Below are 24,785 nucleotides of genomic sequence, written 5' to 3'. Positions count from 1 at the left end.
GAAACAGGCATTCAGATCCAGGAAATAGAGAGATCCTCCCCTAAAATCAATAAAAACCGTTCAACACCTCGACATTTAATTGTGAAGCTTGCAAATTCCAAAGATAAAGAGAAGATCCTTAAAGCGGCAAGAGACAAGAAATCCCTGACTTTTATGGGGAGGAGTATTAGGGTAACAGCAGACCTCTCCACAGAGACCTGGCAGGCCAGAAAGGGCTGGCAGGATATATTCAGGGTCCTAAATGAGAAGAACATGCAACCAAGAATACTTTATCCAGCAAGGCTCTCATTCAAAATGGAAGGAGAGATAAAGAGCTTCCAAGACAGGCAGCAACTAAAAGAATATGTGACCTCCAAACCAGCTCTGCAAGAAATTTTAAGGGGGACTCTTAAAATTCCCCTTTAAGAAGAAGTTCAGTGGAACAGTCCACAAAAACAAGGACTGAATAGATAACATGATGACACTAAACTCATATCTCTCAATAGTAACTCTGAATGTGAACAGGCTTAATGACCCCATCAAAAGGCGCAGGGTTTCAGACTGGATAAAAAAGCAGGACCCGGGATCCCTGGGTGGCGCAGTGGTTTAGCGCCTGCCTTTGGCCCAGGGCGCGATCCTGGAGACCCAGGATCGAATCCCACGTCAGGCTCCCGGTGCATGGAGCCTGCTTCTCCCTCTGCCTGTGTCTCTGCCTCTCTCTCTCTCTCTCTGTGACTATCATAAATAAATAAAAAAAAAAAGCAGGACCCATCTATTTGATGTCTACAAGAGACTCATTTTAGACAGAAGGACACCTACAGCCTGAAAATAAAAGGTTGGAGAACCATTTACCATTCGAATGGTCCTCAAAAGAAAGCAGGGGTAGCCATCCTTATATCAGATAAACTAAAATTTACCCCAAAGACTGTAGTGAGAGATGAAGAGGGACACTATATCATACTTAAAGGATCTATTCAACAAGAGGACTTAACAATCCTCAATATATATGCCCCGAATGTGGGAGCTGCCAAATATATAAATCAATTATTAACCAAAGTGAAGAAATACTTAGATAATAATACACTTATACTTGGTGACTTCAATCTAGCTCTTTCTATACTCGATAGGTCTTCTAAGCACAACATCTCCAAAGAAACGAGAGCTTTAAATGATACACTGGACCAGATGGATTTCACAGATATCTACAGAACTTTACATCCAAACTCAACTGAATACACATTCTTCTCAAGCGCACATGGAACTTTCTCCAGAATAGACCACATATTGGGTCACAAATCAGGTCTGAACCGATACCAAAAGATTGGGATTGTCCCCTGCATATTCTCAGACCATAATGCCTTGAAATTAGAACTAAATCACAACAAGAAGTTTGGAAGGACCTCAAACACGTGGAGGTTAAGGACCATCCTGCTAAAAGATAAAAGGGTCAACCAGGAAATTAAGGAAGAATTAAAAAGATTCATGGAAACTAATGAGAATGAAGATACAACCGTTCAAAATCTTTGGGATGCTGCAAAAGCAGTCCTAAGGGGGAAATACATCGCAATACAAGCATCCATTCAAAAACTGGAAAGAACTGAAATACAAAAGCTAACCTTACACATAAAGGAGCTAGAGAAAAAACAGCAAATAGATCCTACACCCAAGAGAAGAAGGGAGTTAATAAAGATTCGAGCAGAACTCAACGAAATCGAGACCAGAAGAACTGTGGAACAGATCAACAGAACCAGGCGTTGGTTCTTTGAAAGAATTAACAAGATAGATAAACCATTAGCCAGCCTTATTAAAAAGAAGAGAGAGAAGACCCAAATTAATAAAATCATAAATGAGAAAGGAGAGATCACTACCAACACCAAGGAAATACAAAGGATTTTAAAAACATATTATGAACAGCTATACGCCAATAAATTAGGCAATCTAGAAGAAATGGACGCATTCCTGGAAAGCCACAAACTACCAAAACTGGAACAGGAAGAAATAGAAAACCTGAACAGGCCAATAACCAGGGAGGAAATTGAAGCAGTCATCAAAAACCTCCCAAGACACAAGAGTCCAGGGCCAGATGGCTTCCCAGGGGAATTCTATCAAACGTTTAAAGAAGAAATCATACCTATTCTCCTAAAGCTGTTTGGAAAGATAGAAAGAGATGGAGTACTTCCAAATTCGTTCTATGAGGCCAGCATCACCTTAATTCCAAAACCAGACAAAGACCCCACCAAAAAGGAGAATTACAGACCAATATCCCTGATGAACATGGATGCAAAAATTCTCAACAAGATACTGGCCAATAGGATCCAACAGTACATTAAAAAAATTATTCACCATGACCAAGTAGGATTTATCCCTGGGACACAAGGCTGGTTCAACACCCGTAAAACAATCAATGTGATTCATCATATCAGCAAGAGAAAAACCAAGAACCATATGATCCTCTCATTGGATGCAGAGAAAGCATTTGACAAAATACAGCATCCATTCCTGATCAAAACTCTTCAGAGTGTAGGGATAGAGGGAACATTCCTCGACATCTTAAAAGCCATCTATGAAAAGCCCACAGCAAATATCATTCTCAATGGGGAAGCACTGGGAGCCTTTCCCCTAAGATCAGGAACAAGACAGGGATGTCCACTCTCACCACTGCTGTTCAACATAGTACTGGAAGTCCTAGCCTCAGCAATCAGACAACAAAAAGACATTAAAGGCATTCAAATTGGCAAAGAAGAAGTCAAACTCTCCCTCTTTGCCAATGACATGATACTCTACATAGAAAACCCAAAAGTCTCCACCCCAAGATTGCTAGAACTCATACAGCAATTCGGTAGCGTGGCAGGATACAAAATCAATGCCCAGAAATCAGTGGCATTTCTATACACTAACAATAAGACTGAAGAAAGAGAAATTAAGGAGTCAATCCCATTTACAATTGCACCCAAAAGCATAAGATACCTAGGAATAAACCTAACCAAAGATGTAAAGGATCTATACCCTCAAAACTATAGAACACTTCTGAAAGAAATTGAGGAAGACACAAAGAGATGGAAAAATATTCCATGCTCATGGATTGGCAGAATTAATATTGTGAAAATGTCAATGTTACCCAGGGCAATATACACGTTTAATGCAATCCCTATCAAAATACCATGGAGTTTCTTCAGAGAGTTAGAACAAATTATTTTAAGATTTGTGTGGAATCAGAAAAGACCCCGAATAGCTAGGGGAATTTTAAAAAAGAAAACCATATCTGGGGGTATCACAATGCCAGATTTCAGGTTGTACTACAAAGCTGTGGTCATCAAGACAGTGTGGTACTGGCACAAAAACAGACACATAGATCAGTGGAACAGAATAGAGAATCCAGAAGTGGACCCTGAACTTTATGGGCAACTAATATTCGATAAAGGAGGAAAGACTATCCATTGGAAGAAAGACAGTCTCTTCAATAAGTGTTGCTGGGAAAATTGGACATCCACATGCAGAAGAATGAAACTAGACCACTCTCTTTCACCATACACAAAGATAAACTCAAAATGGATGAAAGATCTAAATGTGAGACAAGATTCCATCAAAATCCTAGAGAAGAACACAGGCAACACCCTTTTTGAACTCGGCCACAGTAACTTCTTGCAAGATACATCCACGAAGGCAAAAGAAACAAAAGCAAAAATGAACTATTGGGACTTCATCAAGATAAGAAGCTTTTGCACAGCAAAGGATACAGTCAACAAAACTCAAAGACAACCTACAGAATGGGAGAAGATATTTGCAAATGACATATCAGATAAAGGGCTAGTTTCCAAGATCTATAAAGAACTTATTAAACTCAACAGCAAAGAAACAAACAATCCAATCATGAAATGGGCAAAAGACATGAACAGAAATCTCACAGAGGAAGACATAGACATGGCCAACATGCATATGAGAAAATGCTCTGCATCACTTGCCATCAGGGAAATACAAATCAAAACCACAATGAGGGGATCCCTGGGTGGCGCAGCGGTTTAGCGCCTGCCTTTGGCCCAGGGCGCGATCCTGGAGACCAGGGATCGAATCCCACGTCGGGCTCCCGGTGCATGGAGCCTGCTTCTTGCTCTGCCTATGTCTCTGCCTCTCTCTCTCTCTCTCTCTCTCTCTCTCTGTGACTATCATAAATAAATAAAAATTTAAAAAAAAAAAAAAAAAAAAAAAACCACAATGAGATACCACCTCACACCAGTGAGAATGGGGAAAAATAACAAGGCAGGAAACCACAAATGTTGGAGAGGATGCGGAGAAAAGGGAACCCTCATACACTGTTGGTGGGAATGTGAACTGGTGCAGCCACTCTGGAAAACTGTGTGGAGGTTCCTCAAACAGTTAAAAATATACCTGCCCTATGACCCAGCAATTGCACTGTTGGGGATTTACCCCAAAGATACAAATGCAATGAAACGCCGGGACACCTGCACCCCGATGTTTATAGCAGCAATGGCCACGATAGCCAAACTGTGGAAGGAGCCTCGGAGTCCAACGAAAGATGAATGGATAAAGAAGATGTGGTTTATGTATACAATGGAATATTACTCAGCTATTAGAAATGACAAATACCCACCATTTGCTTCAACGTGGATGGAACTGGAGGGTATTATGCTGAGTGAAGTAAGCCAGTCGGAGAAGGACAAACATTATATGTTCTCATTCATTTGGGGAATATAAATAATAGTGAAAGGGAATATAAGGGAAGGGGGAAGAAATGTGTGGGAAATATCAGAAAGGGAGACAGAACGTAAAGACTGCTAACTCTGGGAAACGAACTAGGGGTGTTGGAAGTGGAGGAGGGCGGGGGGTGGGAGTGAATGGGTGACGGGCACTGGGGGTTATTCTGTATGTTAGTAAATTGAACACCAATAAAAAATAAAAAATAAAAAATCTAAAAAAAAAAAAGAAACCATAAGGAATACAATGACATAATAACTCTAAAATTGAGGCTAGTGGTTATATTTGGAAGGAAAGAGGGGGCTGTGTTTGAGATTGGGCATTTGGCAGAGTTTCTGGGGTGGGCTTTTTTTTTTTTTTGTCAGGATGGTGGTTACAAGTCTATTATTCACATAGTTCACTGAGCTTTACTTTTTTTTCATGCGGTTTTCTGTGTCTGTTTTAAAACAAGAAGAGGAGTGCCTGGGTGGCTTAGACAGTTAAGCATCTGACTCTTGACTTCGGCTCAGGTCATGATCTCAGGGTCATGGGATCCAGTCCCTTGTCAGGCTCCGCACCCAGCATGGAGTCTCCTTGTCCCTCTCCCTCCCTGCTGGCCCCTCCCCTCTCTCTCCCTGAAATAAATAAATAAAATCTTTAAAAATTTTTTAAATAAAGCAAGATAAGAGACCTACATAAAGCTAAAGGTTAGAAGAGGTTAGAAGGACAAAATATGGGTTATTGGCATATGTCTTCAAGTAAAAATAATAAGACTAATTATTAGGAATTGACCTTCTATCCCATCCTAATTATTGCAGTGGAGGAATTGTAAAGGAGAATAACCTCACACTATATCTAGAATGATATTTTGGATAAAAGGAACTGTGTCCTACTATGCTAAAAAGGGAGCCTATATAATTGGGCCACTCTACACAAGGAGCATCCATCTTATACCCATGAATTGTCCAGGATGAATTTTTAATTTAGTCAGCCTCTACAGTCATTTTTCAAATATTACAAACAATGGGACCTTTATTTAAGAATGTCATGTTGATTCAGGATCCTTGATGTAGAATTTCAAGCTTCTCCATACCCAAGGGAGTTCCTTCGACCAGTTATTTCAGATCTCCCCTTCTCTCCTCAAGCCTCAATCCACTCCTAGTCTTAGCAGATGACCTCTTCCACTTTGTGGAGACTCAGTCCCTTGTATGTCTTCTTATCTCAGCCTCAACACATCTGTGCCTCTATATATGTTTATTGTTCTTCTTTCCGTTCTTACAGGAAGAACAAGGGCAACATCCTCCTCCCTAAAAAGTGGTCCTTCTGTCTCCACTTTAGTTTCCAAATGTGTGTTGAACACTTCAATCTTGATACATTGCCATGTACACCTTACTTTCATCAAAGACATCTCTAAAGTATGTAGCCTCAGAGACTGGGAGATTCTCTATGCCACTGATGCCAACGACAGAGGTGTAAGGGAGATGATAGGAAAGCTGGTTTTGGGAAATGAAGAGTTCCATTTGGGATATGATCCATTTGGAAAAATGGCAAACGAGCACAAACTGAAGATCCTTGGCCTGTGGTATGCCTGCTATTAACCTGTCACTGTTATGCTTCATTTAAACAACATTTATTATTCACCTAGTATGTAAAAAGTAATGCCCTAGGTGCTGTGGGGCAGGGTGGACACTGAGATGAGTGAGACATAGTCCTTGCCTTCAAGATACTAACAATATGTAGCTTATTTTAATATTTATAATATACAGGGCAGTGGATAAAGGTCAGGGTGGGATGAGTGGGAACAAAAGAATACTAAGTGTGGGGTAAACATGGAAATAAGCATTTGACAGTTTTCCAATTGGAAAGTTCTAGGCAGCATTGGTGTGTTCTGTACTCAAGAGTCTTTCAGAACAGGTGGAAGAAAACATAGCTCTTTTGGGCATTACTTTACCCCTCTTTAGTATTTCAAAATTCCTTTTCTTTTCCCACAGATGCTATAGGAGGTAGATACAAAGACATAAAACCATGGCACCTGACTTCAAAGAGTTTACATTCTAGTTGAGATAAGGTACATCTATGAACTTAGAGACAAATCATGAATTAAAGGGTGCCACAGAAGTAAATATTATTGAAATGCCTTTTATGAGTTAAACAGTATTCCAGGAATGAGAAGAAAGATACCAAGATGATGAAAATAGATCCTTGCACCTATTGTGGTTAAGCCACGTTGATCTTGTTTTAGTTCTTGGAATATGCCAAACAGTTAGAATCTGATAAGATTTAGAGAGCAGTGATAAAAGCTATTAGTAAAAGCTGGGCTTTAGCAAGATTAACCTGAAAACATTTTGTAATAAAGGCTGAAAAGAGACAGTGAGGTCTAATAAGGCATTGGAGTTAGAGAAGTGAGAGTTAATACAGGGTCTTATCTGTCACGGTGCATGAATATGTACTTTGATGTCAGACATACGTGGGCTAGAACATCAGCTCTGCTGTTTATGAACTGCTTGAACTTGGACAGGTCACTTGTCCTGTCTGAGACTCGCTCCATGTACTAGTCAGGGTTCTGCAGAGAACAGAATATCAATATATAGTGATTTATTACAGGAATTAGCTGATGTGATATGGAGGCCGAGAAGTACCACAATCTGCTGTCTGCACGCTGGAGAGCTGGGAAAGCCAGTGGTATATTTCAGTGCTGGTTCTGAAGGCCTGAGGACTGGGGGAGTTGATGGTGTTACTTTGGACCAAAGGGGTGACAACCAGGAACACAGATGTCTGAGGGCAGGAGAAGGTAGATGTCAGATGTCTCAGATCAAGAGACTTCTTGAATGATGAATTTGTATGTTCTCTGCCTTCTTGTCCGTTCAAGTCCTCAACAGATTGGATGGTGCATTGGTGAGAGCAATCTTCTTTATTCAGTCTACTGTTTCAATTGCTAATCTCACTCAGAAACACCCTCGTAGACACACCCAGAAATAACATTTACTATCTATCTGGGCAACCCTTAGTCCAGTCAACAAAAAAAAAAATAAAAATAAATAAATAAATAGCCATCACAGTACCTTCAGATGTTGGAGATGGAGAAGAGGGAACAGATGGGAGAGATACTCTGAAGGTAGAATATAGAAGACTTGACAATTAGAGGTGGGGAGTGAGGGGAGTGGAGGAATCAAAAATGTCATCTCTTTGGACATGGATGACAGGGATGTCCTTCATAAGTCCAAGGAGCAGAAGATGAGAAAAATAGGTGACAATGGCAGGCAGAGAGCTGGAAACTTAGAACTCTGGAAGGTGTTTGGGTCTGGGAATAAGTTTTTGGAGTCATACGCAGAGTGTATACTCTTAGGATTGCAGGAAGCTGTACGTATCTTACCTTTCCTCCTCAGCTTTCTAAGAATATTGAATAATGTACACAGAGATGAGGAAATCTGTAATCAGGGGCATATGCATTACTTTCAGAATCAGCTCAAAGGGCAGAACAGCTATTCATAGTGATTTATTTCCCCTGGGCCCTGATTCCCCTAATTGTAATCATCACACTTAAGACAAATAGTGAACTAGATGACACATGGGAGGGCAGAGGTATAGGATGTGTCAGTCTTGTGAAGTTCCTAAGATTGGCTGTTAGTGGTTTTCAGCTCTGAGAGCCCAGACTTTCATCACTCCATGTTCATCCTCTTGCACAAGCTTGGCACATAGCAAGTGCTCAATAAATATCTCTGGGATACATGGCTATTGAGTAAATACCAACCCTTTAGTCCTGATGATTTTATCTTGGAAATATCTGTTCATTGTCTTCCTACAGCCACTGCCCAAGTTCCAGAAATAATGAAAATTATTTCTCATCTGATCTCTGAGGAGTCGAAAAGGCCTGGGGTTCTGGTCCTGATTCAATTCATTATAGCTCCTCGACTTGATAGAACTGTGTTTGGTTTATCTCCCTCCTTCTGAAACAAATATTAAACAATTCTCAACTAATGAAAATACGGCCACAGAATCACTGTGAGTTTGGTAAAATCCATGATTGATGCTGATTCCTTTGACAGAATGCTACTTGTATCTTAGTGTTTCCATATTACAATTGATGGAGAAGAGAGAGCATTGTTTTTTGAAATTTCTCGACAAAGGAGAATATAAATGTCTCCTAGTCCTTTGTAAATTGTTGAGAGGACGTGGCAAATAAAGGGAAACCTGGAAGGTGCTCAGTCGCCAAAAAGAGGTCCTTTGGACTCTTGATGGCAAGAGAACACCGGTATTTTTGGTTCTAGAGCAAATGGACCTCATATGTGGGTTTAGAGCTCAAGCAGGTGATTTATAGACCATTAAGAAGCAGCCATGCTAGGAAGCTGCAGGAAGACAAATCTGCCTTGTTTATTATGTATCTCTAGCCCCTAGCACCGTGCCTGGTAGTGGTTACGTGATGTTCAGTTCGGTGGTCGTTGCCTAAATGAAACAGGGGCAGGGGTACTCCTATATTTATGACTGAACTGAGTAGGATACTTGGCTTCTTGTCCTGGTTCTGCCAGTCTACCACTTCTGTGACCTTAGGAAAAATCCTTTCTGTTCTTGGGACATCAGTTAGCCTATTAAGAAAATGATTTTCTTTCTTTTTTTTTTTTTTTTTTTTTTTTAGAAAATGATTTTCTTTGTGTTCTCAGGTTCTGCAACTTATATCAGTAAGTGTGGTTTTTCACAATGAATCTACAGAAAGTCTCCCCAATTTGAATAAACTCTTGTTACAAAGCAAGGCACAGGAGCTGACTCTCTCAGTCTGACAGTACACAGTGTGATGTTTGGCTTCATCTTTGTGCCTTAAAAAAATTGTCCTCTGTGTGACCAGAATGTTGGACTCTAGTGGGGCCATATTAAAGAACTAATCCTCTGAACAGGATAAAGACATGCCCTTCTGCAAACCCTTATTACCACCCAGAATCTTCAACTGCAAACCAGGCAGTCATTTATTCATGAGGCCATGGCATCAAGACATTCTACCAATGAAGTGTTCTGTCCCTGGTATAAAGCTTGTTCAAAGTGATAATTAGAATAGAGGCTCTTAATAGTAGAACCATTCAGTGTCAGCCTCAGGGGGCTACTAACTCATGTTGGAAATTCTCTCGGCTGCTTTTAATCAAGAACGAAGCTACAGAGACTTTTTTTAAGTTGCTACTTCAGTAGGGAAAGAACAGTACAAACGTTGCTACTTTAATATGACCTTCAGCTTCACAAAGCATCATGGGAACTTTTTCCCCCAATGGTGCAGAGCAGGGATCCCAAAACAATTTATTAGAATGGGCTTGTGTATCTTGAAGCCTTATCTAATTGGCATTCAAACCTGTTGCTGTCTCTTCTCCTTTCTCCTTATCTCTAAGGGCTCTCAGCAGAGAGGAGAGAGCATCCATTAATCACCCCTTCCCTCTCCCTACACACATAATTGCATGCACATGCTTAGGTGAAGATGCCCACCTCTCCCATCCCATTCCACCCCAAACCCTAAACACACTCGGGACTTTGGAATAGAATTGTGTTAGATCTGGAAAGGACCAGAAACATCGTCTGGGCCACCTCCCTCCTTTTATAGATGGGGAAGCTGAGGCTCAAGAAGAAGGTGTACACAGCAAAGCCAGCACCCAAACCCAGGTCAGGTGTTGTCAGTTAGCATCACATTTCTATATTTCCCCACCATGAACTCAAGGTTTCAAAGTATAGAAGCTTTTCAGTTCAACCCAATATATACATTATTCACTCTCTTTGTATATGAAACATTATCCTAAATCCTTGGAGATATTCTATAGGGGTAAGAACCATAATCCTGATCTAGTGGAGGTAAATGGAGCTGTATGTAAATGTGTTGAGTACAAGCAGATTGCTAAGTGTTTACATAGACGCACCAAGTAATTTGGAGATTAAAGTCAGAAGAGATTTGTACAGGAGTGAATTGTTGGTTGGAGGTGCCTGCTCTCAGTTTCATGAAGAGAATTTTCATGATGCTTTGAGAAGCTAAAGATTATATATTAAAGTATTAGCATTGGCATTGCTCTTTCCCCCCTTGTTTAGGGAAACTTCAAAAGTACTTCTAATTAAAATAAATACTATCCTTTAGCGTCAGCAAACATCAAGAAATGAAAGGAATAAAAGTAGGTAGTTTGGGGAAGTGCAAGGAAATAGAAATATGCATACATTACTGTTGGAAATTATGAGAAATTTCATAGTGTATACTAGGAGCTTTAGACATGCACATATCTTGTTACCCAGTATATTCGACTTCTAGAAATATATCTAAAGGAATGAATATGTGTTTGTGTGTTTAATTGTGTACACACACACTGTGTATGTAAAGGATGAATACAAGAAATATTACAGTACTAAGTTAAATCAAGGGACAAGACAATTGTTCTGTTAAAATATCACTATATTTTTATATACTCATGTGTATCATACATAACCCAAATGTAGACCTGTCCTGTTTTTACCAGGTGTCCACCTTGAGGTCAGTAACATATATCACATTAAAATACACCCACAAATACAAGTCTAAAAATAGACAAATGATGTGAGTTTTAAGGATTTCATGGGAAGATAGAGTTATTTCATTTGTCAAACAGCAAAACCTTTAAACCACTTTCCCTTTACCCTTTCTCCCTTGTCAATGTTTGATGTCCTTCTGTAGCTACTATTCTCCTTTTCTTTTCTCACAAACCCCTTCAGAGATTCTCTCCCTTTCTGTTGCCAACATCTCCTTTTTTTCCTCCTCTACTACCATTGCCACTGTAGCCTTCTTTGGTTCCCTAGTCAAGCATTATCCAATAGAATTTTCTGCAATGAATAAAATGTTTTCTAAACTTCTCTGTCAAGTATGGCAGTTGCTAGCTACATGTAGGTACAGAGCACTTGAAGGGTGATTATTGCAATTGAGAAATTGTTTTAAATTTTATTTGGTTTTATTCTTTTAATATTTATTTTATTTATTTTCTTTTTTTAAATTATTTTTTTAATTAGAATTCAATTTGCCAACATATAGTGTAACACCCAGTGCTCATCCCACCAAGTGCCTCCTCCCTGCCGGTCACCCAGTCACCCCTATTCCCCGCCCACCTCCCCTTCCACCACCCCTTGTTTGTTTCCCAGAGTTAGGAGTCTCTCATGGTCTGTCACCCTCGCTGATATTTCCCACTCATTTTCTCTCGTTTCCCCTTTATTCCCTTTCACTATTTTTTATATTCCCCAAATGACTGAGACCATACGATGTTTGTCCTTCTCCGATTGACTTGCTTCACTCAGCATAATACCCTCCAGTTCCATCCACGTTGAAGCAAATGGTGGGTATTTGTCGTTTCTTTTTTTTTAATAATAAATTTATTTTTTATTGGTGTTCAATTTGCCAACATACAGAATAACACCCAGTGCTCATCCCGTCAAGTGCCCTCCTCAGTGCCCGTCACCCAGTCACCCCCACCCCCTGCCCTCCTCCCCTTCCACCACCCCTAGTTCGTTTCCCAGAGTTAGGAGTCTTCATGTTCTGTCTCCCTTTCTGATATTTCCTACCCATTTCTTCTCCCTTCCCTTCGATTCCCTTTCACTATTATTTATATTCCCCAAATGAATGAGACCATATAATGTTTGTCCTTCTCCGACTAACTTATTTCACTCAGCATAATACCCTCCAGTTCCATCCACGTTGAAGCAAATGGTGGATATTTGTCATTTCTAATGGCTGAATAATATTCCATTGTATACATAAACCACATCTTCTTTATCCATCCATCTTTTTTTAAAAAAGATTTTATTTATTTATTCATGAGGGACACAGAGAGAGAGGCAGAGACACAGGCAGAGGGAGAAGCAGGCTCCATGCAGGGAGCCCGACATGGGACTTGATCCTGGGTCTCCAGGATCAGGCCCTTGGCTGAAGGCAGCACTAAACCGCTGAGCCACCCGGGCTGCCCCTCCATCTTTCTTTTTTTTTTTTTTAATTTTTATTTATTTATGATAGTCACAGAGAGAGAGAGAGGCGCAGAGACACAGGCAGAGGGAGAAGCAGGCTCCATACACCAGGAACCCGATGTGGGACTCGATCCCGGGTCTCCAGGATCGCGCCCTGGGCCAAAGGCAGGCGCCAAACCGCTGCGCCACCCAGGGATCCCTCCATTCATCTTTCGATGGATACTGAGGCTCCTTCCACAGTTTGGCTATTGTGGACATTGCTGCTATAAACATTGGGGTCCAGGTGTCTCTGCTTTTCACTGCATCTGTATCTTTGAGGTAAATCCCCAGCAGGGCAATTGCTGGGTCATAGGGCAGATCTATTTTTAACTCTTTGAGGAACCTCCACTCAGTTTTCCAGAGTGGCTGCACCAGTTCACATTCCCACCAACAGTGCAAGAGGGCTCCTCTTTCTCCACATCCTCTCCAACATTTGTTGTTCCTGTCTTGTTAATTTTCACCATTCTCACTGGGGTGAGGTGGTATCTCATTGTGGTTTTGATTTGTATTTCCCTGATGGCCAGTGATGCGGAGCATTTTCTCATGTGCTTGTTGGCCATGTCTATGTCTTCCTCTGTGAGATTTCTGTTCATGTCTTTTGTCCATTTCATGATTGGATTATTTGTTTCTTTGCTGTTGAGTTTAATAAGTTCTTTATAGATCTTGGATACTAACCCTTTATCTGATATGTCATTTGCAAATATCTTCTCCATTCTGTAGGTTGTCTTTTAGTTTTGTTGACTGTTTCTTTTGCTGTGCAGAAGCTTTTTATCTTGATGAAGTCCCAATAGTTCATTTTTGCTTTTGTTTCTCTTGCCTTCATGGATGTATCTTGCAAGAAGTTACTGTGGCCAAGTTCAAAAAGGGTGTTGCCTGTGTTCTCCTCTAGGATTTTGATGGAATCTTGTCTCACATTTAGATCTTTCATTCATTTTGAGTTTATCTTTGGGTCTGGTGTAAGAGAGTGGTCCAGTTTCATTCTTCTGCATGTGGATGTCCAATTTTCCCAGCACCATTTATTGAAGAGACTGTCTTTTTTTCCAGTGGAAAGTCTTTTCTGCTTTGTTAAATATTAGTTGACCATAGAGTTGAGGGTCCACTTCTGGATTCTCTATTCTGTTCCATTGATCTATGTGTCTGTTTTTGTGCCAGTACCACACTGTCTTGAGGACCACAGCTTTGTAGTACAACCTGAAATGTGGCATTGTGATGCCCCCAGCTATGTTTTTCTTTTTCAATATTCCCCTGGCTATTCGGGGTCTTTTCTGATTCCACACTAATCTTAAGATTATTTGTTCCAACTCTGAAGAACGTCCATGGTATTTTGATAGGGATTGCATTAAATGTGTAAATTGCCCTGGGTAGCATTGACATTGTCACAATGTTAATTCTTCCAATCCATGAGCATGAAATATTTATTTATTTTAGAGAGTGAAAGAGCATACACGTGGAGGAGGGGCAGATGCAGAGAATCTTCAAGCAGATTCCCCACTGAGCATGGAGCCTGATGTGGGGCTCCATTTCAGGACCCTGAGATGAAACCAAGAGTCAGGGATCCCTGAGTGGCGCAGCGGTTTGACGCCTGCCTTTGGCCCAGGGCGCGATCCTGGTGACCCGGGATCGAGTCCCACATCGGGCTCCCGGTGCATGGAGCCTGCTTCTCCCTCTGCCTGTGTCTCTGCCTCTCTCTCTCTCTCTCTCTGGGACTATCATAAATGAATAAAAAAAAAAAAAAGAAACCAAGAGTCAGATGCTTAACCAAGTGAGCCACCAGGCACCCCACAAATTTTATTTAATTTGAATGTAAGTTTAATTAATCACATGTGGCTATTAGGTTTTTGAAATATGGTTAGTGCAACTGAGTGAGTTTATTTTTAATTTTATTTAATTGTAGAGAATTTAAATTAAATTACCCATATGTGGCTAGTAACTATCATATTGGGCAGCACAGCTCTAGTGCCTTCATAGGCAGAACAAGCTAGGTTTCCTCTGGATCTTCAACTTTGCTTCGTTGAGTTCAGAGTATTTGATGGGTGACTCAATGACTGTTCCTTAGCATCCACCTTGGTTTGAAAATAGTGGAAAGGGTAGGAAGCATTGTAAATAAGCAGTAATTTTAGTTATTTTCACAGGTATCCACAGGGAAAAAAACAGATATAAATGAAAGTCATTGTTATGGTTAACTTGGATAATGATGACTTCTTTTTACTTTTTCTGTTTTTTAAGTAATATAGAGTGGGCATATATTACTTTTATATTTAGAAAACATGTAAAACAAATATTATTAAAATATCTCTCATACATGATTTAAAAAAAATCAAATTAAGGAAGGCACCTCTTCAAGGGACCTGTAACCAGTTCCCAGAGCAGTCTCTCACTTGGCAAATGGGGAAAAGCCCAATGGCGGGGCCCTCTGGAGCAGAGCCTAGGAATGGCATGTGTGTACATTCTCCCAGCTGCTTCCTCACATCAAATAGCTAACAAACCAGAGCTCCAAAGCCAACCCAGTTCCCGCTGTCATCATTGATGAAGCCTGTACACAGATGGAGAAGTAAATAAAAGGGAGAGGTGGTGAGTTTTCTATATTTGACCCAGTTACTATTTTTGCCGAATAAGGAGAAAAAAGCTTGGGATTTCAAGCATGAAGAAATAGATCCTGATTTTGTGAGCAAAATCTTGCAGCTCTCTTTTAGCCCTTACTGGATGTGTGTTTCCTTCTTGGAATCAGGGCAGAATTTAGCAGAATCCATGTGGACTCAGAGTTGTGACCTTACAACCCAGCCCAGAAGAGGGAGGCTGTTGGAGTTAGGCCCAGAGGAACCACACAGAGGGTCTGAAGAAAGCCAACTGACCTAGAGACCCATGGAGTAGACATGAAACTGAAACTTTCAGTTTAATATTTAGAATTGTCATTACCCAGCCTCCAGATTTGGATTCCAAAGCTGCCTAAGAAAAGGGGTCCCCTCTGAAAATGGCAAATACAGTAGTAGGATCAATGAGGCCTTTGTGCAGTCTTATATCTGGCTTAGCCATACCAAGGCCAGCCAAATGCCCATGTCTTTGGCAGTATCCTGTCCCTCTTCAAAGTACCTCCTCCTCAGAATACAATGCCAGAAGATAGCTGTGACCCTCATTTACTCTCTGCCTGGTACATGAGAACTGCAAGGGTTCATGCTTTGATACCTTCTAGCATTTTCATTGTTTATTTCTTACAGGGCTCTAGAAGGCTGAAATGCTTTATGATATTCAGAAGTATGAAGCTAGAAAGAGGCAAAATGTTATGGTAATTGGGGGTTACTTAGGGGCAAGGGGCAGGGCCTTTCCACCATCATAAAAGCAAACATTTCACATTGTACTTGCTTGCTGTGTGGCTTTATAGGTGAGCTGCTGTACTCTGGGCCTTGTTGTATAGCAACAGAAGGTAAACCACATTTTAGCTTTTGATTTTGTGTTCATTTTTACTAGTTATTTTTAGTTTTAGGTTCAAGTCTAGGAAAACTTAAAAATCACTCCTTCCTGAAATAGCTCTAGTTCCCTGAAATTGGAAAACTAAGATGCTCTCAAGTTGCAAATCATTGCATTGATGATTATAAGACATTCTTTCTATTAAACAACCAGAGATTAAGTGAGCAGGAAATAGACCCTCTGGAGTCCTGAGGTGTTCAGTGCCTCTACTTTGCTTGATCATATTGCTCTTGAACAGTGCCCATGGAGCAGATTCTGAAATATTTTCTTCTGGCAGACTTCAAGTGGCTCTAGAGAGGCAAATGCACACGCTCCTTGTTTATTATACACAACATGGCTACCAATGGGTTCTTGACACCGTTCATTACAAAGTGCTGTCTTATCTCTAATATAGAAGTGCCTTGAGGTTATTACTTGTAGTATGCCCACAATAGGCCATTCAGCTCTCGGTTGGCTAGAGTCCAGCACTGAAGACGCCAAGGACATAGATTTAATCCCAAATGGACCATCTGGCTTTAGATAGAATAGAAAGTTAATAGTTTTGTGCTTCTAGATTGCAGCGGTCCCATTACCTTCCAAGTTGCAACACAGTATGCTCATTCAGTGGGACTGTGACCTGGAGTCCAGCCTGACTAAGGGTCTGTAAGAGGTTTTACCAGGAGGAAAACAGGGGCATGAGAATTCACAACTCTAGGTCACAGTAGAAGGACCATATTAGGAAAACAGTGGAACCAGGAGATCAGAGATGAACCCCAGAGTAGTGCAGGTGTTTGGCGAGGCATACCCAGGGCCTCAAGTAGGAGATGGCTAACCACACAGATTGAGTATGGGAGCTAAAGAGTGGTGGGTCAAGGAATGGTGAGTTTGTGTGAAGGAACTACCAGAGTTGTGTAAGGAAAGTCTAAGAAAACTTACTGTGCCTCTAAAATATTTCTTTTTCTCCCTCCACCCCAGATTTATTGAGATATAATTTACATATGATATTGTATAATGTGATAATTTCATATACATATGTATTACAAAATGATTACTACAATAGGGCCAGTTAACCCATCTATTGCTCCCATAGTTACCATTTTTTTCCAGGGTATTAGAACTTTTAGGATCCTACTCTCCTCCTATACTTCCATTTTTTTTAAGGATTTTATTTATTTATTTGAGAAAGAGCACATGCACATGAGAGAGAGCATGACTGGGGGTGTGGTGGAGAGTCAGGGGCAGAGGAAGAGGGAGAAGAAGACTCTCCGCTGAGCAGGAAACCTGACACAGGACTCAATCCCAGGACCCCAGGATCATGACCTGAGTGGAAGGCAGACACTCAACTGACTGAGCCACCCAGGTGCACCTCCTCATATACTTTCAAATGTGTTACTATTAATCATCATCACCATGCTGTACATTGGATCCTGGAATATTTATTATGCTGCTTCAGGACTCTATTGGTGTTGCCGCATTTCTGAAATTTCCAGACCACCAGTCTCCTATGCAGGCAGAATTTGGTATGATTCACCTCAAATTCCATAGGATCCTGAGATTACCCCTATTATATCACTAACCACATTGTGTTTTACTTGCATTTCTATTTCAGTTTCTCTCAGTAGACAGCAAGCTTCTTTGTCTTTGGATCCCTAGAACCCAGATATCATATAGGCTTAATGCATGTCTGTCGGCTGACTGAATTAATGGAAGAGTGGAGAAACAGGGATGAAAAAAAGAAGAGATGTGTGGATTCTTAAAGAATGAGTACATGTTTGATAGGAAGAACCTGCTGTGTTCTGGAGAGAGGGAGACCTTATACTTGCAACCAGCAGAGATCCCCAGAGGCCGCTGTTGTGGAAATGGATCTCCAAGGGTCAGGGTAGCAGAAATTCCAGGTGACTTCCTAGAACCTGATATACCACTGCAATTTAAAATTTTGGATTCACAGTGTGTTGCATATGGCAATCAACACCTTGAAAATTTTCAGAAACCCTCACTGGTCCTTCATGAAGAAATAAATGTTGCGGCTATATTTGTTTATCTCTGCTCTCCTCTCCCCATTTTGTCTGTGGTTGTATAATGTCATGGTTAGGGGCCCATGGTTGGAGTCAGACCGAAGTAGTTTTGACTCCTGACCCAATTGGCATCACATCCTAATCTCATGCCATTCTGTAAGCCTCAGTTTCCTCATCTGTAAAACAAGGGTGTTAGTACCTTCCTCACAGGACTGTTGATGGTGAGGGTTAAATCTGCACATATATGTAAAGTATACCACAGTGCCTGGAACATTAATAGGTGATCAGATGACTATCTGTGACATGTCAAATACCCTTAGTGGTCACCTCTGGGCAGTGTGACTGGAAGGGTGGAGGAAATTGAAGACTTTCATATTTGACTGCTGTATTGTTTCAAATTTATAGATGGCACAACTTACCTTTGTAATTTTTGAAAGTACCCCCAAAAAACAGACACAAAAGAAACTGACCTCCAGGGATCCCTGGGTGGCGCAGCGGTTTGGCGCCTGCCTTTGGCCCAGGGCACAATCCTGGAGACCCGGGATCGAATCCCACATCAGGCTCCCGGTGCATGGAGCCTGCTTCTCCCTCTGCCTGTGTCTCTGCCTCTCTCTCTCTCTCTCTCTCTCTCTGTGACCATCATAAATAAATAAAATTAAAAAAAAAAAAGAAACTGACCTCCATGTCATGACCCTAGAGAGTCTCCAAGAAGGAAAAGAAGTCAGACGTTGTCCAGTCTGTGCCCTCTGCCCACCATAAGTGCAAGAAATTTTGTTACCATCACCCTGAGATGCATACACTTTCTACTGCACATTCTTTAGGGCAGGATTTCATGTCCAGGCCATTTCATTTTTCATATAATTGAAAATGCTAGAAAGTTATCTATTTATATCGAGCCCAATTCAGTCTGCCTGGGATGCCCTCCCATTAAACCTACTCAGTTTTTGCCTTGTGGGGGCTCCCAGAATAAGTTTAATAGATTCTGCTGTATCTGATACCTTATGACAAGTCTTGATAAATTTAAAAAGAATTCTCCTGTCATTCTGAAATTATCTCTTTTCATAAAATCCCCAGATGTTTCAGCTATTCCTCTGAGGATATAGGCCCTCCCCCCACACAGTCACAGATTTGGTTCCGTGGAAGTAGACATCAAAATGGACTTCAGGGTGCAAGCCCTTTATTATGGATCAATGCTTGTGAAAGGATCAAGGAAAAAACTGATTGCAGGGAGGAAGAAGTGGAATTACAGTTCAGGATCATCAGAGTTTCAGCTAACCAGGCAGGGAGCTCCGGAGAGAGTATTACCTGTCGGAGTTGCCCAGTGGCAGGCTGAAATGGCTAGGCATTGTGCTCTACCTCCCTCAGTCTCCATGTATGGGACGTATCACCTCAAATGAGGCAGTTCCTCCACAGTTGAGCCTGTCTGCCAACTGCACTACTCACAACTGGGTCACAAGTCCTTCTTTGGAGAAGAATACGGGTTAGCACATTCCCGTATCTATCACAGTCTACCCATTGTGTCATGTTGATTCACTTCTCCACACAAATTCACTGACTGCCTTACCAGTTCTAGCATTTCAACTTCAACAAAAGTCTTCAACATTTCAACTGGGTGATCTTTGATCTTTTCTATGCTTGTAGGAGCCATCCTATTAAGGAGTTCACACCATTTCCTGGGGTCCTCCCCAGGGTGTTGAATCCTGTATCTCTGGAGAATACTCACAAGTCAACAAACTCTTCATATTTAATTTTATGATTCCCCTCACCTTATCAAGCAACCTCCGAATCTAGCCCCCTGTGTCATTCCTCAAGGTCCTGTGGTACATGCTGCCTCTGCCATATGGAACACCGCCGTCCCAGCTAGGTTATGCCACAACTTAGCCTTAGTTATAGGTCTAGTTGTCAGGAGAGGGAGAGGGGGATACTAAGGAAAGAGCCTGCTGCCTTTTGGATAGAGACTTTTGAATTATGTCCTGGCGATGACACGGAGAACTTACTCTTACTTAGATGGACCACTTCTGTACGCTCACAAGGTTCAGAAGTAAGGACTATTTCCTCCTTAAAAGCTTGATACATCTTGCCCACTGGTGCCTGCCTTGCCACAAACACCCTCTCAGTTCTGGTGAATGTTTTAACACCCAGACCACTACTTTGGGGTGGGAGCCATTTGTGCCTCACCTATTACTAGTGAGGGGATACTCCTTACTGCCCTGGCCGTGTGTGATCCAGCTTCAAAGACCTATCTTATTACCTGCTTCCTTGGACCACTCCCAGCCCCAGCTTCTTTACACTGGGTTTCTTGGAAGCAGACACTAAGATGGAATTTAGAGGACAGGATATTTTTTAGGGACTGACACTTGTGAAAGGAAGCACGCTTGAGTAGAGGAAGGAGTCCAACTACAACAGAGGCCAGTATAGCAAGGAGCCCTGGGGCAAGTGTTACCCTTCACAGTTACTCTGTGACAGGCTGAAATGCCCAGACCTTTTTATTCCCAAGCCCTCGGCCACTTGGCTGTTGCCAGATGATGATGGCAGTCTTGAGAAAGGCATCACTTCAGGTCACTTTGCTCTCTGCAGGCATTACCTCAGGCAAGGCAGCTCTCTGCTTCTGAGGCAGACCCTGAAGGAGCTGACAGCTGGAGGCCATGTGTGAGCACACTTCCCACAGGTGGGCAGCCAGTCCTTCCTTGAAGCGGGATCTGGGCAGTGTGTTTGCCACTGCCTATTGACTCATTATATAGCATGTCTATTATATAGCAAGCTTTACACATTTTAAAAAGCACACTCTTCCTACTGCTACAAGTTGTTCTTCCACTCTTCCTTAGCTTTGTGCCAATGTTTGCTGGTAGCTTGGTGAATGGAATGCTGGGAGACTTGAGCATGGCCCTTCCAAAGGAACTGCTCCCATAGTACCAGCACATTCCATTTACTAAGCTCAGGTCCGTTAAATACCTTCTAAGAAAACACTGATTTCAGGACGCCCAAAGAGCCAGTTTGGGGCTCTTTGTTATTCTTCTCCTTTGTCCTTAGAATCCTGAATACAGCAAAATGTTCTTTCTGGCCAGGTGAAACTAGGCCATAATTAGCCTTGCTCAGGGCTCTCAAATGTACAGGCAGCCCTGGATCTTCATCTTTAATCTGGAGACCAGAATCTCATGTGCTTTTCAAAGTGTGCAAAGCATGTTATATAATACTCATTTCGGTGTTGGCTCACAGCTGAGATTAAACCTTGACTGATGAATGAACCTTTCAGATCTAAAGGCAATAGCTAAGTATGAAAATCCTTGAACTGGCAGCAGCATGATAGCGTCCATGCTAGGAAAGCATAAGCAGCTTTAAAAACAAGCATTTTCTGCTAATTTTAGCTTTCCTACACTGTAAGAAGACTCACCAATTCTTTGGCTCCATATTTAAGAAATAATGAGAACCGCTATGCTCTTACCCCTTATTCTTCATTTTCTCACATGAGGGGTAACTTTTCCCAGCCAGCCATCATCAGATCCTTACTTCATGATCTGCAGATTATAGCTGTTACTATCATCATTATTATAGAACACGATCCTGCCCTTGCCTGAATATTCCCCACAAGCCTGCTTTCTTCAGGACCCCTTGTCTAAACCATTTCAGAATTCTGCACTCTGACAGCCACCATCAGCATTCACTTAAAATTCAGTGATATTAAAAAAATAAAATAAAAAATAAAATAAAATTCAGTGATATTATATTCTTTTGGTCTAGTGTGTGCCTCTTCTGTTCTGACTCTACAAAAGAGAAAATGTGTGTGTGTGTGTTTATGGCATTTACCAGCAAATCCAGTTGCTACACTTTCAAAAAATATCCAGAATGTGATTGTGTGTACTCAATATTTTATATGTAATCTCTAGCCTGGCCCACAGCCAGAGCCTCCTAACTGGTCTCTCTGGTCACTCTAAGTGATCTTACTTGCTCCAGTAGCAGGCTGAATGATTCTTGAGTAATGCGTATGACATCATGTCACTCTCCTGTGCAGAAGCTCCTGACCACTTGTGATTATATTTGGAATAATACCCAGACTTCTTGCCATGTCCCACGAGGCCCGTCTGACCTCTTAAAGTTCGTCTCACTCTCCTCCTTTTCTCACGGCCTCAGCCATGCTGGATAAAATGAGATAAGGCAGATGTTATAGCATGCACGATGGGACATTTCCCATAGTCCTGGAAATTTGGCTGAGGCTCAAAACCATGGGCAATGGGTGTTAAGTAAATTAATAATAATGAAAGCTTGCAGCCATTCATCACTTACTATGTGCCAGGTATGTTGCTAAGTGCTTTCACACGGGTTGACTCATTTAAACACAACCCTGCAAAGCTGGTACTATTATCACTCGCAGTTTGTAGATTAGGAAACTGAAGTACAGAGCTAATAGGTCCCTTGTCTGAAGCCATACTGTGAGTACCAGGGTCGAGAGCAGAACCCAAGTGGTCTGGTTCTGAGTCCATGCTCTTCATGGCCACATTTCAGCTGCTCTTCACAGTGTTAAAGGTTCAGCCAAGGAGCCACCAAACATACTTTTCCAATATTTGCTAAACTGTGCCTTTTGACCTTCCCTCCTTCCCCCATCCAACCAAGATAAGCAGAAGAATTGGGCTTTTTGAAGATAGGATAGTCTTGGAAGAGAGGAAATTTATATTAGTGAGGTGCTATCAAGCCAAGTGGGGGTTACCACTTGAGGAAGGGGGTTTCCTTCCTCATAGGAGGCCAACGACTCCTTATGTTCAAGCCACGTGAGACTGCACTGCTGATGTGTCCTGGAGTATTAGTTGCACTGAGCTCTTTAATGGCAGGGGCTGTCTTTTTGGGTCTCTGTATCCACAGTTCTTAGCACAGTGCAAGGTAGGGGATAGGAGTTCAGTACATGGAGTGAGGCACAGATGCACTGGGGAATTTGCATGTAGAGCACTTCCTTCAGCTGGCTGAGGAACATCCAGGAAATGAGATGGATGGGTTGGGCCTTGAGCAGCTTATGATCTAGACAGAGAGATGGAAAGTAGAGAGCATATGAAACAGAGAGAGAGAGAGAGAGAGAGAGAGAGAACAAAAAGACACACACAGAAGTCCAATCACCAAGTATGAAAACTAAAGGAAATCAGCAAAGAGGGCTTAAGAAAGTTGTAGTTACTGTAATCTTCATTTAGTAGTTGTCAAAACGAGATGCAGAAAGATGATGAAGGCCAGTGGATTTATGCCCATAGTGCAATCAGACAAAACAGGAAGATTCAGTCACTTTGATTTGCTGGGTCTCATCTCCTAAGTCCTGTGATTCACGGGGCCCCAAAGACATGGGAGTGTTATTGCAGGAAAAAGCTTGATAATGAAAGTTGCTGGAGAATAATGACTACGTCTTAGAGCCGCATCTGATTTCACTACATCTGTGCCCATCAACTTGGTTAGCAGTACCAGAGTCACTTGAAGAATTGTAGCCAGAGTTAGGGAGGCTGCCAGCTATGACCCCTGCAGCAGACACTAGAGCTGGGAAATTGAGTAAGGAGGTGAGGGAGAGGGATATACTTTTGACAAGAACTGTGTGTAAGGGGATCAAAGAGGTCTTTTTACAGATAGGTGGCATGGTAGTATAGACAATCACCTATGAGTTAGGGACATTTCAACCACAGTGTCTGGCTTCCAATTCTGACTGCTTTTTAAAAAATTTTTATTTGCATTTATTCTATGCAGAATTTACTCCCAGGCCATAAGTTTTTGTTTCTTCAATTTCTTCTGGGATACCTTTTTCTTCTGTGCAACCTCCTCTTCTGGTTTAGGAACAATCTGCTCTTTTTCAGTAAGAATCATCTCGATGTGGCAGGGAGAGCCCATGTATGGATTAATCCGGCCATGAGCCCTGTAGGTTCTACGTCGCATCTTGGGGGCTTTGTTCACCTGGATGTGCTCAATGACCAGAGAATCTACGTCTAAACCCTTAAGTTCAGCATTACTCTCCGCATTTTTAAGCATGTGCAATAAAAATTCAGTACTCTTCATGAGCCACTGACCCTGTGTCCAGCCCCACTGTTTGGTCTGCGCACATCTACCAACTCCACCATTGTAGCGACGGAATGGCACACACTGCTTCGGCAAGGTGACATCTTTAAGATACTTGGTGGCTTTTCAGATATGCATACCCTTGATGGCCTGGGCAGTTTCATGCATGTTCTTAAAGTGAACACGAAGATTTGAACCTCTCGACTTGCATGATTTTGTAGGGTTTTCTGGGTCCAGCGAGTAGCGAACCATCTCTGGATGTGACCTCAGGCCACTTGGGGGAAGAGCCAATTCTGACTGCTTTGTAACTGTGATTAACTTATGAATTCTAGCACCGGCATGTGACATGTTAATTAACTCCTATGTGACTGTTTTCTCATCTGTAAAATGGAACTATTAACATTGCCTACCTCATCGAATTGTTATGAAAGTTAAATGAAATAGTGTATGTACAGTGCTTGGTATTTAGTGGTGCTTAGCAAATACGTCCTTTTATTATTAACTCCTACCAGTATTTTTGAGACTGTGGTTTCAACCCATTAGCAGGTGAGAAAAATCATTTAGGTAGTCATGACTTGGATATTTCGTTAATAAAATAGCATTGGGTAAAAAATATGAGTGCCTTGAATGTTGCAAATATTGTTTCATGAAACTTGT

The 24,785-nt window shown here is 41.6% G+C and overlaps 1 pseudogene; it reads right to left on the bottom strand.

Annotated features, from left to right (window-relative positions):
* Positions 1 to 23,813: 23,813 nt before the first annotated feature.
* On the bottom strand, positions 23,814 to 24,380 carry LOC100685219 (annotated as a pseudogene).
* Positions 24,381 to 24,785: the final 405 nt, after the last annotated feature.

The sequence above is a fragment of the Canis lupus genome, chromosome X (genome assembly GCF_011100685.1).
Source record: "Canis lupus familiaris isolate Mischka breed German Shepherd chromosome X, alternate assembly UU_Cfam_GSD_1.0, whole genome shotgun sequence".
Taxonomy (NCBI): Eukaryota; Metazoa; Chordata; class Mammalia; order Carnivora; family Canidae; genus Canis; species Canis lupus.
The sequence above is the reverse complement of the archived record's forward strand: the minus strand, read 5'-3'. Positions and strand labels throughout refer to the sequence as shown.